At 41.1% G+C, this 15,100-nt stretch overlaps 1 long non-coding RNA gene across 1 annotated transcript in view; it reads right to left on the bottom strand.

The window, feature by feature from the left end:
• Positions 1-14,598, bottom strand: part of LOC309654344 — a 62,286-nt gene extending 47,688 nt beyond the window's left edge. Inside the window, exon 1 of the long non-coding RNA XR_014260169.1 lies at positions 14,462-14,598. This is a non-coding gene — a long non-coding RNA (uncharacterized lncRNA). The remainder of the gene's footprint in view (positions 1-14,461) is intronic.
• Between the last annotated feature and the right edge of the window lie 502 nt (positions 14,599-15,100).

The following is a 15,100-nucleotide window of genomic DNA, read 5'->3' on the forward strand; positions in this document are numbered from 1 at the left end:
TCTTCCTCTGCAATTTTTTGGAAGAGTTTGAGAAGGATGGGTGTTAGCTCCTCTCGAAATGTTTGATAGAATTTACCTGTGAAGCCATCTGGTCCTGGACTTTTGTTTGTTGGAAGATTTTTAATCACAGTTTCAATTTCATTACTTGTGATTGGTCTGTTCATATTTTCTATTTCTTCCTGGTTCAGTCTTGGAAGGTTATACCTTTCTAAGAATTTGTCCATTTCTTCCAGGTTGTCCATTTTATTGGCATAGAGTTTCTTGTGGTAGTTTCTTAGGATGCTTTGTATTTCTGCGGTGTCTGTTGTAACTTCTCCTTTTTCATTGCTAATTTTATTGATTTGAGTCCTCTCCCTCTTTTTCTTTTTTTTTTTCCCTCTTTTTCTTGATGAGTCTGGCTAATGGTTTATCAATATTGCTTATCTTCTCAAAGAACCAGCTTTTAGTTTTATTGATCTTTGCTATTGTCTTCTTTGTTTCTATTTCATTTATTTCTGCTCTGATCTTTATGATTTCTTTCCTTGTGCTAACTTTGGGTTTTGTTTGTTCTTCTTTCTCTAGTTCCTTTAGGTGTAAGGTTAGATTGTTTATTTGAGAAATTTCTTGTTTCTTGAGGTAGGCTTGTATAGCTATAAACTTCCCTCTTAGAACTGCTTTTGCTGCATCTCATAGGTTTTGGATTGTCATGTGTTCGTCGTAATTTGTCTCTAGGTATTCTTTGATTTCCTCCTTGATTTCTTCAGTGATCTCTTGGTTATTTAGTAACGTATTGTTTAGCCTCCATGTGTTTGTGTTTTTAATGTTTTCCTGTAATTGATTTCTAATCTCATAGCGTTATGGTCAGAAAATATGCTTGACATGATTTCAATTTTCTTAAATCTACTGAGGCTTGATTTGTGATCCAAGATATGATCTATTCTGGAGAATGTTCCGTGCACACTTGAAAAGAAAGAGTAATCTGCTGTTTTTGGATGGAATGTCCTATAAATATCGATTAAATCTATCTGGTCTATTGTGTCATTCAAAGCTTGTGTTTTCTTATTAATTTTCTGTTTGGATGATCTGTCCATTGGTGTAAGTGAGGTGTTAACGTCCCCCACTGTTATTGTGTTATAGTCGATTTCCTCTTTTATAGCTGTAAGCACTTGCCTTATGTATTGAGGTGCTCCTATTTCCAAGATTTTGGATTATCTTTACTATCATTACTCTGAATTCTGTTTTAGGTAGACTGCCTATTTCCTCTTCATTTTTTTGGTCTGGTGGGTTTTTACCTTGCTCCTTCATCTGCTGTGTATTTCTCTGTCTTCTCATTTTGCTTATCTTACTGTGTTTGGGGTCTCCTTTTCACAGGCTGCAGATTCATAGTTCCCATTGTTTTTGGTGTCTGCCTCCAGTGGGTAAGGTTGGTTCAGTGGGTCGTGTAGGCTTCCTGGTGGAGGGGACTCATGCCTGTGTTCTGGTTGATGAGGCTGGATCTTGTCTTTCTGGTGGGCAGGACCACGTCCAGTGGTGTGTTTTGGGGTGTCTGTGAACTTATTATGATTTTATTCAGCCTCTCTGCTAATGGGTGGGGTTGTGTTCCTGTCTTGCTAGTTGTTTGGCATGGGGTGTCCAACACTGAAGCTTGCTGGTCATTGAGTGGAGCTGGGTCTTAGCGCTGAGACGGAGAGCTCTGGGAGAGCTCTTGCCGATTGATATTATGAGGGACTGAGAGGTCTCTGGTGGACCAATGTCCTGAACTCGGCTCTCCCACCTCAGAGGCTTAGGACTCACACCTGGCTGGAGCACCAAGACCCTGTCAGCCACACGGCCAGGTTCATGGGGAGTTTCTTGCCTTTTGGGAAGTCTGAGTTCTTCTGCCAGTGTTCAGTGGGTGTTCTGTAGGAGTTGTTCCACATGTAGATGTATTTTTGATGTATTTGTAGGGAGGAAGGTGATCTCCACGTCTTACTCCTCCGTCATCTTGAAGGTCCTCCTGACAATTAATAGCTTCTTAAATGTTAGTTACAGTATGGAATCTGAAACCATACAAGTGAACATTCATACTGTTACATTAGAGTCCATTCATTTATCTTAAGCTCTGAATCTTTAAACAAATGCCTGTTTTAATTTTTATTTTATTTTATTTTATCCATTTATTTTTGGCCATGCCCCATGGCCTGCAAGATCTTTGTTCCCCAACTAGGTATTGAACCTGGGCCTCAGCAGTGAAAGCACTGAGTCCTAACCACTGGACTGCCAGGGTATTTCCCCAATGGATATTTTTAAGCATCATGCATTAATCATTTGGAGAATATTAGTTCACTGAATGATATAGATTTTCCAAATATTGACATATTATACAATATCAAAAATCACATCAGTTACCATCATCACAAATCTCATCAGGAAAACCTTTAAATATGTGGAAGCTATCAAGTTTATGGTGGTAAATACAAATCTTCTAAACTTCTACTTTTTGGTTGAAAGCTCAAATTTTATTATTGGCAATAAATATTTACAGTTGTTTTCCTTGAAATGACAATCTCACTTCATTTGAGAAAACGTTCACCAAAAATGCAAGTCTGAGTAATCATAGTTGTCCATTTATCAGTTGTTGTTTCAAGTAAAAGTGTTTCATGGGAAAAAAACCTGCTAATTCAGCCCCCAACTCAAATAATTGCCTAAGTGCTTTCCCTCAAAACAGAACAGCATCTAGAAGTGGACAGCTCTCCCCATGAAATCTTTATTCTTTTTGCCTTTTCACTACTTGCTTTTTTTCTCCATTAATTCACAGGAAGACAATGCTCCTTATCTCTGGCAACTGAATCTACTGCTAAGGCCATAGATACACAACAAAAGTCCCTAGATTGTCTTGCTAAGGTGGCTTTTAGATAATAGAATTGCTTTAGATTACTAACTGGCTGAACAAGGAGGAGTCTGTCCCATAGCAAATTCCCTCTGTTGTACCTGGATCAACACCTCTGGTATTGTAGCAAATACAAGAAATTAACAAGATACTTGGCTAAAACCGACTGGTGCCTCTTCAGTTACTTTCCTTGATTTATTTGATTCCAACCAGTTTGTTTCATGGGGGCCCTAGCTAGGGAGTATACTTCAGTCTCTTTGTATTATTCTCCTAATAGTTATCATTGTAGTCTCCCTGGTGCACTATATTCTCTCAAAGGTCTTAAATGCATGTTCACAGCCATCAGCAGTACATCAGATGGTCTCACTGCACTTGAAGAAACAGAAACAAGATGAACAAAGAGATGAACACCTAAAATAATTCTTCCACATATCTGATATCATAACATGAGTTTCAATGAGACAACAACTACTTAACTCTGATGGTGATTGAGAGTGGTGCTAATACTAAATTTATGGTCCATCTCTCATGTATAAGAGGATGACCAAAAGGGGGAAATTGTTTAATTTGTTAAACATGGAGGCCATTGGACTGAAGTGGCTCTAATGCCATGGCAGCCTATGTGAGCAAACCAAAATCTAAGCCTGTAAATGCCTCAGGGCTACAAAATCAAAACACTAAGGACAGCCAATCACAAACAGCCAACTAGGCTTTAAGCTAAGCCAATCAATAATTTCCTTTACTTTGCTTCTGCTTTTTCTCTATAAAAAGTCCTTTCCTGAGCTCCTGACAGTGGAGCATTCCTAACCACTTCCAGTTTGGTGCTGCCCAATTTCATTTGATTTTCCCTCAAATAAACTTTTAAAATTAAAAAAAAAAGGAAGCCTGGAGGGGAGGAGGAGCCCCATACTGGGGGGGGGGGGTGAGCTGAGGGAAATGAGGCAATTATGCATATCCATATTCAGAAATAATCACAATTCTTAATTTCATTTCATGTCCATACCTGCTTTTAATACAAGGACCAGTATACACGTGCTGAATTAATTTCCTGTTGCTGCTATAACAAAGTATCACAACTTAGTGGTTTAAAACAACACAGATTTGTTATCTTACAGTTCAGTAGGTCAGAAGTCTGACATAGGTCTCAACAGGCTAAAATAAAAGTATTGGCAGGGCTATGTTCCTTTCTGGAGGCCCAGAAAATAATCTAGTTCCTTGCATTTTTCATTTTCTAGAGGATAACTTCATTCCTTAACCCATAACCCCTTCCCTCATCCTCAAAACCAGTAATATCAATTTCCCTGACCATTCTACCATCATCACATGCTCTCTCTCTGACCACAGCTGAGAAATGTTCTCCAATTTTAAGGACTCATGATTAGATTGGGCCCACCTTAATAATCCAGGGTAGTTCCCCATCTCAAGGTTTGTAGCCTAGTCACATCTGCAAAGTCCCCACATCACGTGTTCAAGCCAGCATCATCTCTTACCTGTATCTCACCTGGATTATTATTATATAAATATATTATATTATAACTGGTCTCCATTGTTCTACTCTTTCCCACTCTTGATAATTATCCTCACAGCAAGATAAAAAGTTGTGTTTTGCACATTTTAAGTGTGATATTCTTGTTGTACAATCAAGAGGATTTCAAATAGTTTTCTGGTATATATATGAATCTTCAATTCTGGAGTTCAGGGAGAGTTTTTGATTGGAGATATGAATTTAGGACACATCACTGTATACATGGCATTTAAAATCACAGGGCTAGAAGAGATCACCAAAGGAGCAGAGCTACAAAAGAGGCTGAGAACTGAGTCTTAGGGTATTTTAACAAGGAAAAAAAAATCATCAAAGACTACTAGTCTATCAATGAAAGTAAGAGGAAAACTAGGAGCTTGTGGCTTTCTGGAAGAAAGTATTTTAGGAAGAATCAAGTAATCCGCTATGTCAAATGCTGTTGAGAAGTTGAACAATATGAAAACTGAATATGAGGATTGTCAATGGATTTGGCAAGATGGAAGTAGTGATTTCAACAAGAGCAGTTTCAGAGAAGTAGGTACAAAAGCCTGATTGCAGTGTGTGGCAGCTTTGGAAATGTGTCACTTAGATCTCTGGCTGCAGGGAGCATAGTTGACTGACAGCCCCAGCTGCAGTCCCTGTAAATCCATCACTGGATTTGTGCTCAAATCAAGTTTTCTGCTGGCAACCCCTAGCCAGTGATTGAACCTGGAGAGGTGTTAGTGCAGGTCCATTCCTGTGAGAGACAGGATTCTTCTAATAGGTAACTTTAGTTTAAGGACTTCCCATTAGCCTCACCGAAACTTTCTTAGAATTGAGCTGCAGTCTGAGGTTCTTCCTAAACCTCCTTCCATCCCCTCTCCTTTCTGATGTAGGCATCAGACCTATATAATTATCTAACGGCTCTTCCCAACTACTTCTGCTCTCTCCCTTTATGGTTCACAGACATTTCTCCCAATAAATCTCTTACCCATCTGATCCCATTTGGGTATCTACTTCTCAGAGTACTTTAACACAGAGTAGGTTAAATAAAGAATAGGAGGAAACAAACACTATAAAGAGGAGCAGAAAAATTACACCTGGTGAGGGAACATGAGGTCTAGGTTTGCTGTTGTTGTGATGTTGTGTAGATATGAGCTATTACATGTTTGCATGTTGACCAGAATTATCCCATAGAGAAGGAAAAACTAATGATGTAGGAGACAGAGGATAATTCTAGAAACAAAGTGCTTAAGTAGACAAACAGGTACGGGATCCAGTACACAAGAGAGAGGTCACCAGCTCCAGCATCTTTTCCTCTGTATCTCCCTGTTGGGTTATACCCCGCAGGCCTACAAGACTTGTGGCTGTCCAGCCTCAAGACCAAATAAAGAGCCTGGAGACAATGACAGAAACATCAATGGTTTTTTGGATAGGGGGACCTTACACATCCAAGAAAAAGGTCCTGGAGTGATACCCCACTGTGTACAACAGACAGTACCCAGGACATGGCAGCAGTCTTCACAAGTTGGGGGAGAAGGAGGCAACAATTTATAGGGGGAATTGATATTAGGTTGGCTCATCAGTTACCAGGGAAACCAGCAGCTGGGCCGGGGGCAAGCATGTAGGCAGTTACTGATTAAGCCCTATGATTAAGAGGATTGGATAATCATGTGAGTGAAGCAGGGACTGGTCAAGCAGGGGATGTACAGAGAGCAAGAGAATAGCCATTTTAAATGGCCTGACCAGGCACTCCCCCATAGTTCATCCAGCTCTTCAAAGCCAGAAATACACCTTCCAGGGTAGAAGTAGTTTGTAATGTTCTTTAACACACATTATCTCATTTGATCCTCACAACTATACATGAAAATGGCAGGCATTAGCATCATATGTATAAAAGGTAAGAAAACTAAAATTCAAAGAGCTTAAGTGAATTTCCAGGGTTTCTATGATTGGGAAAGAATAGCCCTGAGAGTCAAAACTTTGTCTTCTGATTCCAAGTCTAGTATTCATTTTATTACTACACCCTGCTGCCTGTAAGAAAACACACGAGGTTGGATGGAGGCTATAAAGAACAGGGTGGGCAGGGGATAATTATATCAGAGTTGAAAGTCAGTGTAGGGGAGAATTGGAGCTCATATTCAGGAGCCCAGAACTACTGAATAAACACATCCATCAGCAAATGTGAAATAGAATGGGAGTCCTTCTGACTGACAGATCATTCTGAAGATACGAGCCAGCCAATACAAAATCCAAGTGTAGAGCAACAAGACAGATGCTGGGATACTGCAGACCAGAACAAGAAGGCTCAAAGCTGAGAGCAGGAAGGAATAGTTGGGAGAATTTCTGACCCCCTAGAGCAGTGCTTCAGGCATTTTTATAGGGTGCCACACTTAGGCCGTAGATTGGAAGGGAATCATTAAGGATTCTGAGTTAGCAGGGATGTAGGCGTGTTAGAATTCAAAGATAACTGAATTCAAAGTTTCCTGTCATGGGAGACCATATGGATGCGCTCAAGAATACTAAGAGAGAAGCTGGGGGATTGAGGGAAGGTTGTGATAGAGGCAGATGACTAATTCCTCCTGATATGATGATGTTTGGGATGGGGGAAGATTCCTCTCTGGATCTGAGGGGAAATATTTGATTAGTTTAATGAAGAGGTAAAACTGGTATCATGTCTTTAAGTCCTTAGTCACGGGAAGGATGGAAAAGAGGAGGCTTAAGTAGGCCCTGAGTATCAGGAAGGAAGGAACAGGTCTTTTATTTTTTCCTGAATTCCTTGATCACAATGGTGAATAATACATCTTTCCTGACTTGTTAAAACTTTAGAATGCTGCTTAATTTTCATGTTCTTGTCCAAAACATCATCTTTTTTTGCAAAAATTATGTCTGCTTTTTCCATTATAGGGACAGAAATAACAATAGTTCCCACTTCACATTACACAGACTTCCTGTACATAAAACCCAGTCAATTCTACCAGCCCATCTCTCCCTATCTTTCTCCCCCTTTCCTCCTCTTTTCCTCTCCTCTCATTCCCTTCCTCTGCCTCTGTCTCTGTCTCTCTCTTATAAGCATGCTCTAGAATGTAAGTTTTGACCTTACAGTTTTTTTCATAAACTCTATCTTCCTCATGAAGGGAGGATCAGTCATTAAGGATGTATAGTGGAGAAAGAGAGTAAAGAAATCTCAAGATCCACCATAAAAGACCAAAACCACAATGAAAGTTATAGACAGGAAACAACTGAGAGGAAGCTGAATAATGCAACCTAGAAGTCCATACCTTTGGCTGGAGTTCCATTGGCGCTCCATCTTTCAGAACCCTGGGATGCATGAAGGATGACTAAGAGAGAAGAAGTAAATGGAATATATGTGCAAATAAGTATCCTTTAGTTCAGATTGTTCACTGACCATTTAAATATTTTCTCTCTTCCAGATCTGGTCTCTGATCCTCAAATATAATTGAAGTCCTCCTACTCTTAAATAGAAATAAATCTTCTCATCATATAGGCAATCCCTACCTTTTACACTCTATATTTTGCTACTGCATTCATCTTAGGCTTCTTATACTATAGATTTTTATGCAGTTTACACCCATTGTCTTAATTTGTTCAATACTGAATTAATCATCTTCCATTCAGCCCTCCTGTGCTCTGGACTAAGTGCCTTCATAGATTATGAACTACACAAGGGAAGAGTATTATTTCTCTCTGATCTGTCACAGGGGAGGATCCCCCCAAAATGCTGCATAGATACATGGATGAGTGGATGAGTGGATGGATTACTCTCCCCTTATCCTCCATTCTCCACCTATTAATGCCTTACCTCAAATGCTCCCTCTTTCATGAAACCACTCTTGAGTTTATCCTCCAGATATTTGCCCTCATTTGTTTGAATCCTTAAAGACTTTGTCTCATTTATCTTTATATCTCCTGTTGTACCTAATACAGAATTTAGATGAGCAATAAATATTTTTGAATGTAATTTAATCTAGAGTAATTTGATTCTCATAATACCCTTGCAAGATAGGTAGAACTGGTATTATTGACCTCATTTTATCGATTAGGAAACTGAGGTTTAGAGAAGTTAATGATGATCACCTAACTGGCCCAAGAGCTGGCCATGAGGAGAGCACAGAGTGGGAGAGGAGAACCAGCGTCTACCAGCATCATTTCCTGGCTCAGTATGCCTTAAGCAGATCTGCTTTTAAACAGCCTTTAAAAGGAACGTGCTGGGTCATAAAAACAAAAAACTTCTGCATGTAGGAAGAGGATAAGGTCTTTAACGATATTTTCCTGCTTTGATCTTTCCTTTAGTAGGGCATATGTCATATTTTCCTTTTAACCAGCATACATCCATCAGCATACACCATCCTACCCAGATGTCTCTTGTGTCTAGAATCTGTTCTTATGCTTTAATGTCACCACTCCCACCTAGTCAAGGCCCCCTCTGTAGTGGGGAGTATACAATTGCTGTAGTTCTTTAATTGCCCCTTTCACCATATGGATCCCTCCACCTTCCAGTTAATTTTCCACAACAATGCTAATAAACCTTTCAAACATGTCATCGTTTACATACCTGCCAACACCACCCCACAATATTTTTTAATGGCTGTCCTCTGATTTCAGAATAGGATCAGATTCTTCAGCCTGAAATTCTGTCTTCTCACAGCCTCATCACCAACCTCATTTCCAACCTTTCCTTGTACTATTCCTCAAAGGAGCCTTGCATTCTTTAAGCTCAGTGTTCCCTCCCCTCTTAGTCAATTCTGCTATTTAAAAATGTCTTCTCCTTTCTTCACCTTTTATCTAAATGCTACACTATCTTCAAAGCACAGCTCAAAGGCTAACTTCACTCTGAAGTTCTACCATATACATCATCCTTTGGTAATCACTCTTCCCTTGAATTCCCTTTAGCACTATTCATATGCTACCTGACTATCTTTTAAGGTACATATGCTCACTGACCCCAAATAAATCTTTAACTCATCCCAAACTGAAGCTGTATAGCCATTTAACAGTAACTCCCCACTCTCCCCAGCCACTGTTTTAAAAAATCTCCTCTTGTGATTATACTGTGCACTATGACTGAGAAACTCTGATTTACAGGTTAGTCCATCTATCCTCAGCTCTAGCCCCATGTTACCACTGAGGCTTAGAAATCATTGTTGACTGCACTGTGCCACAGGTGGTGGCATTCTGCGGTACTTTGTTAGCAAGCTTTCCTAAATTTTTCATTGGGGCAGTTGACTGTGTACGTGGCTCCTTTCTGCTCAAGTTTCTGGTGTTACCCAGATCTGTGTGACTCTTGGAGCTCACAGCACTAAGGGACTCAAGCTCTGTTTTCCAGCTCACTCTCTGAGTCTTGTCCCCTATTTCTCAGGGTTTGTTCCCCAACCTGTTTAGGTTTGCTTTTTTCAAAAAAAATTCTGGAATGTCCTGGATTTGCATCTTCATAATCATCCTCTCCAGTACATTCCTGCCTGAAGAGGAGGATGAAGCTTTTTCTTTGTGGTAGTCATTCTACATCATTCATTGCCCACAAGGTGTCAAGTGACCATTAGGTTAAAGAAACGTGTATGAGCCTGGGCATTTTAGAAGGCACTAATTATTGATAGTGGGAAAAGGTGATGAACAAATATTAAGCTTTCTATTTCAGGATAATGAACTGATTCTTAACTTTTTTAGCTGCTAAAATATCTAGAATGCATGATTTATTCATTGCTCTTCTATCATAACGTAGAACTTGACGAGAATGAGGAGAAATAGAGAGGGGTTAAATAGACTTATTTAAAATTTTGAAGTTATAATGTTGAAGTTGTAAGCCTACTTTCACTCATGTTTGAAATTAAGGCAACAACATATGTCAAGGAAGAGTAAAGAACAAAATGTAAGGTGCAATTATTTAGACTTTTTATCATTCACTTACCTACTGAGCACCTGCTACCATACTAGATACAGAGAGAAGTTCAAAAATGAAAGTGCGTGGTCCTGAGGACCTTCAAGATGGCGGAGGAGTAAGACGTGGAGATCACCTTCCTCCCCACAAATACATCAAACATACATCTACATGTGGAACAACTCCTACAGAACACCTACTGAATGATGGCAGAAGACCTCAGACTACCCAAAAGGCAAGAAACTCCCCACTTACCTGGGTAGAGCAAAAAAAAAAAAAGGAAAAACAGAGACAAAAGAATAGGGATGGGACCTGCACCTCAGGGAGGGAGCTGTGAAGGAGGAAAGGTTTCCACACACTAGGAAGGCCCTTCACTGGTGGAGATGGGGGCTGGGAAGGGGGGAAGCTTCAGAGCCACAGAAGAGAGCGCAGCAATAGGCGTGCAGAGGGCAAAGCGAAGAGATTCCCGCACAGAGGATCGGTGCCGACCAGCACTCACCAGCCCAAGAGGCTTGTCTGCTCACCCGCCAGGGCGGGCAGGGGCTGGGAGCTGAGGCTTGGGCTTCAGAGGTCAGATCCCAGGGAGAGGACCGGGGTTGGCTGTGTGAACACAGCCTGAAGGGAGCTAGTGCACCACAGCTAGCCAGGAGGGAGTCCGGGGAAAAGTTTGGACCTGCCTAAGAGGCAAGAGACCATCATTTCGGGGTGCACGAGGAGAGGGGATTCAGAGCACTTCCTAAACGAGCTCCAGAGACGGGCGTGAGCACCGCTATCAGCGCGGACACCAGAGACGGGCACGAAACGCTAACACTGCTGCTGCAGCCACCAAGAAGCCTGTGTGCAAGCACAGGCCACTATCCACACCTCCCCTCCCGGGAGACTGTGCAGCCCACCACTGCCAGGGTCCTGTGATCCAGGGACAACTTCCCTGGGAGAACACACGGCACACCTCAGGCTGTTGCAATGGCATGCTGCCCTCTGCCACCGCAGGCTCACCCCACATTCCATATCCCTCCTTCCCCCCAGCCTGAGTGAGTCAGCGCCCCCGAATTAGCTGCTCCTTTAACCCCCACCTGTCTGGTTGAAGAACAAACACCAGAGGGCGACCTACATGCAGAGACGGGGGCCAAATCCAAAGCTAAACCCCAGGAGCTGTGAGAACAAAGAAGAGAAAGAGAAATCTCTCCCAGCAGCCTCAGGAGCAGCGGATTAAATCTCCACAATCAATTTGATGTACCCTGCATCTGTGGAATGCAGTGAATAGACAATGAATCATCCCAAAACTGAGGCAGTGGACTTTGGGAGCAACTGTAGACTTGGGGTTTGCTGTCTGCATCTAATTGGTTTCTAGTTTTATGTTTATCTTAGTTTAGTATTTAGAGCTTAGTATCATTGGTAGATTTGTTTATTGATTTGGTTGCTCTCTTCCTTTTTTTTAATATATATATATATTTTTTTCCTTTTTCTCTTTTTGTGAGTGTGTATGTGTATGCTTCTTTGTGTGATTTAGTCTGTATAGGTTTGCTTTTACCATTTGCCCTAGTGTTCTGTCTGTCCGTGTTTTTTACTAAAGATTTTAGAGCTTGTTATCAATGGTGGATTTGTTTATTGGTTTGGTTGCTCTCTTCTTTTATTTTTTTAATTACTTTTTAATTTTTTTATTTTAATTTTTTTTACATTTTTAATTTAAATAATTTTATTTTTTTCTTTCCTCCCTTTTCTTCTCAGCCATGTGGCTGACAGGGTCTTGGAGCTCTGGCCGGGTGTTAGGCCTGAGCCTCTGAGGTGGCAGAGCCACCTAAGTTCAGGACATTGGTCCACCTGAGACCTACCAGCCCCTCATAATATCAATAAGCGAGACCTCTCCCAGAGATGTCCATCTCAATGCCAAAACCCAGTTCCACTCAATAACCAGCAAGATCCAATGCTGGACACCCCATGCCAAACAACTAGCAAGACAGGAACACAACCCCACCCGTTAGCAGAGAGGCTGAATAAAATCATAATAAGTTCACAGACACCCCAAAATACACCACCAGACACAGCCCTGCCCACCAGAAAGACAAGATCCAGCCTCATCCACCAGAACACAGGCACCAGTCCCCTCCACCAGGAAGCCTACACAACCCACTGAACCAACCTTACCCACTAGAGGCAGACACCAGAAACAACAGGAACTATGAACCTGCAGCCTATGAAAAAGAGACCCCAAACACAGTAAGTTAAGAAAAATGAGAAGACAGAGAAATACACAGCAGATGAAGGAGCAAGGCAAAAACCCATCAGACCAAACAAATGAAGGGGAAATAGGCACTCTACCTGAAAAAGAATTCAGAGTAATGATAGTAAAGATGATCCAAAATCTTGGAAATAGAATGGAGAATATATAAGAAACGTTTAACAAGGACCTAGAAGAAGAAAAGAGCAAACAAACAATGATGAACAACACAATAAATGAAATTAAGAATTCTCTAGAAGGACTCAATAGCAGAATAACTGAGGAAGAAGAATGGATAAGCGACCTGGAAGACAAAATAGTGGAAATAACTACCACAGAGCAGAATAAAGAAAAAAGAAAGAAAAGAATTGAGGACAGTCTCAGAGACCTCTGGGACAACATTAAATGACCAAGATTCGAATTATAGGTGTCCCAGAAGAAGAGGAAGAGAAAGGGACTGAGAAAATATTTGAAGATATTATAGTTGAAAACTTCCCTAATATGGGAAAGGAAATAGTCAATCAAGTCCAGGAATTGCAGAGAGTCCCATACAGGATAAATCCAAGGAGAAACACACCAAGACACATATTAATCAAACTATCAAAAATTAAATACAAACACAAAATATTGAAAGCAGCAAAGGAAAAGCAACAACTAAAATACAAGGGAATCCCCATAAGGTTAACAGTTGATCTTTCAGCAGAAACTCTGCAAGCCAAAAGGGTGTGGCAGGACATACTTAAAGTGATGAAAGGGAAAAACCTACAACCAAGATTACTCTACCCAGCAAAGATCTCATTCAGATTTTTTTTTCTCATTCAGATTTAATGGAGAAATTTAAACCTTTAAAGACAAGCAAAAGCTAAGATAATTAAGCATCACCAAACCAGCTTTACAAAAAATGCTAAAGGAACTTCTCTAAGCAGGAAGCACAAGAGAAGGAAAAGACCTACAATAACAAACCCAAAACAATTAAGAAAATGGTAATAGGAACATATATATCAATAATTACCTTAAATGTAAATAGATTTACAATTTATTTACAATCAAAAGACACAGACTGGCTGACTGGATACAGAAACAAGACCCGTATATATGCTCTCTACAAGAGATCCACTTCAAACCTAGGGACACATACAGACTGAAAGTGAGGGGATGAAAAAAGATATCCCATGCAAATGGAAATCAAAAGAAAGCTGGAGTAGGAATATTCGTAACAGACAAAATAGACTTTAAAATAAAGACTATTACAAGAGTCAAAGAAGGACACTACATAATGATCAAGGGATCGATCCAAGAAGAAGATATAACAATTGTAAATATTTATGCACCCAACAAACGAGCACCTCAATACATAAGGCAAATGTTAACAGCCATAAAAGGAGAAATCAACAGTAACATAATCACAGTAGGGGACTTTAACACCCCACTTTCACCAATGGGCCGATGATCCAAAATGAAAATAAATAAGGAGGAAAAAGAATGAAATAATGCCATTTGCAGCAACATGGATGGACCTAGAGATTATTGTACGAAGCATAATAACCAACTCCCTCTTGAGAGAGCACCGGAATCACAACTAACTGCTGAACAATCATCGACAGGAAGACACTGGAACTCACCAAAAAAGATACCCACATCCAAAGACAAAGGAGAAGCCACAATGATATGGTAAGAGGAGCACAATCACAGTAAAATCAAATCCCATAACTGGTGGGTGGGTGACTCACAGACTGGCAAACACTTATACCACAGAGGTCCACCCACTGGAGGGAAGGTTCTGAGCCCCACGTCAGGCTTCCCAACCTGGGGGTCTGGCAACGGGAGGAGAAATTCCTAGAAAATCAGACTTTGAAGGCAAGTGGGATTTGATTGCAGGACTTTGACAGGACTGGGGGAAACAGACACTCCACTCTTGGAGGGTACACACAAAGTAGTGTGTGCATTGGGACCCAGGGGAAGGAGCAGTGACCCCGTAGGAGACTGAACCAGACCTACCTGCTAGTGTTGGAGGGTCTCCTGCAGAGGCGGGGGGTGGCTGTGTCTCACCGTGAGGACAAGGACACTGGGGGAAGAAGTTCTGGGAAGTACTCCTTGGTGTGAACCCTCCCAGAGTCTGCCATTAGCCCCACCAAAGAGCCGTGTAGGCGCCAGTGTTGGGTTGCCTCAGGCCAAACAACCAACAGGGAGGGAACCCAGCCCCACCCATCAGCAGACAAGCAGATTAAAGTTTTACTGAGCTCTGACCACCAGAGGAACAGCCAGCTCTACACACCACCAGTCCCTCCCATTAGGAAACCTGCACAAGCCTCTTAGATAGCCTCATCCACCAGAGGGCAGACAGCAGAAGCAAGAAGAACTACAGTCCTGCAGCCTGTGGAATAAAACCACATTCACAGAAAGATAGACAAGATGAAAAGGCAGAGGGCTATGTACCAGATGAAGGAACAAGATAAAACCCCAGAAAAACAACTAAATGAAGTGGAGATAGGCAACCTTCCAGAAAAAGAATTCAGAATAATGATAGTGAAGATGTTCCAGGACCTCGGAAAAACAATGGAGGAAAAGATCAAGAAAATGCAAGAAATGTTTAACAAAGACCTAGAAGAATTAAAGAACAAACAAACAGAGATGAAC

Source organism: Balaenoptera physalus (assembly GCF_965194825.1).
Source record: "Balaenoptera physalus genome assembly, chromosome: 2".
Taxonomy (NCBI): domain Eukaryota; kingdom Metazoa; phylum Chordata; class Mammalia; order Artiodactyla; family Balaenopteridae; genus Balaenoptera; species Balaenoptera physalus.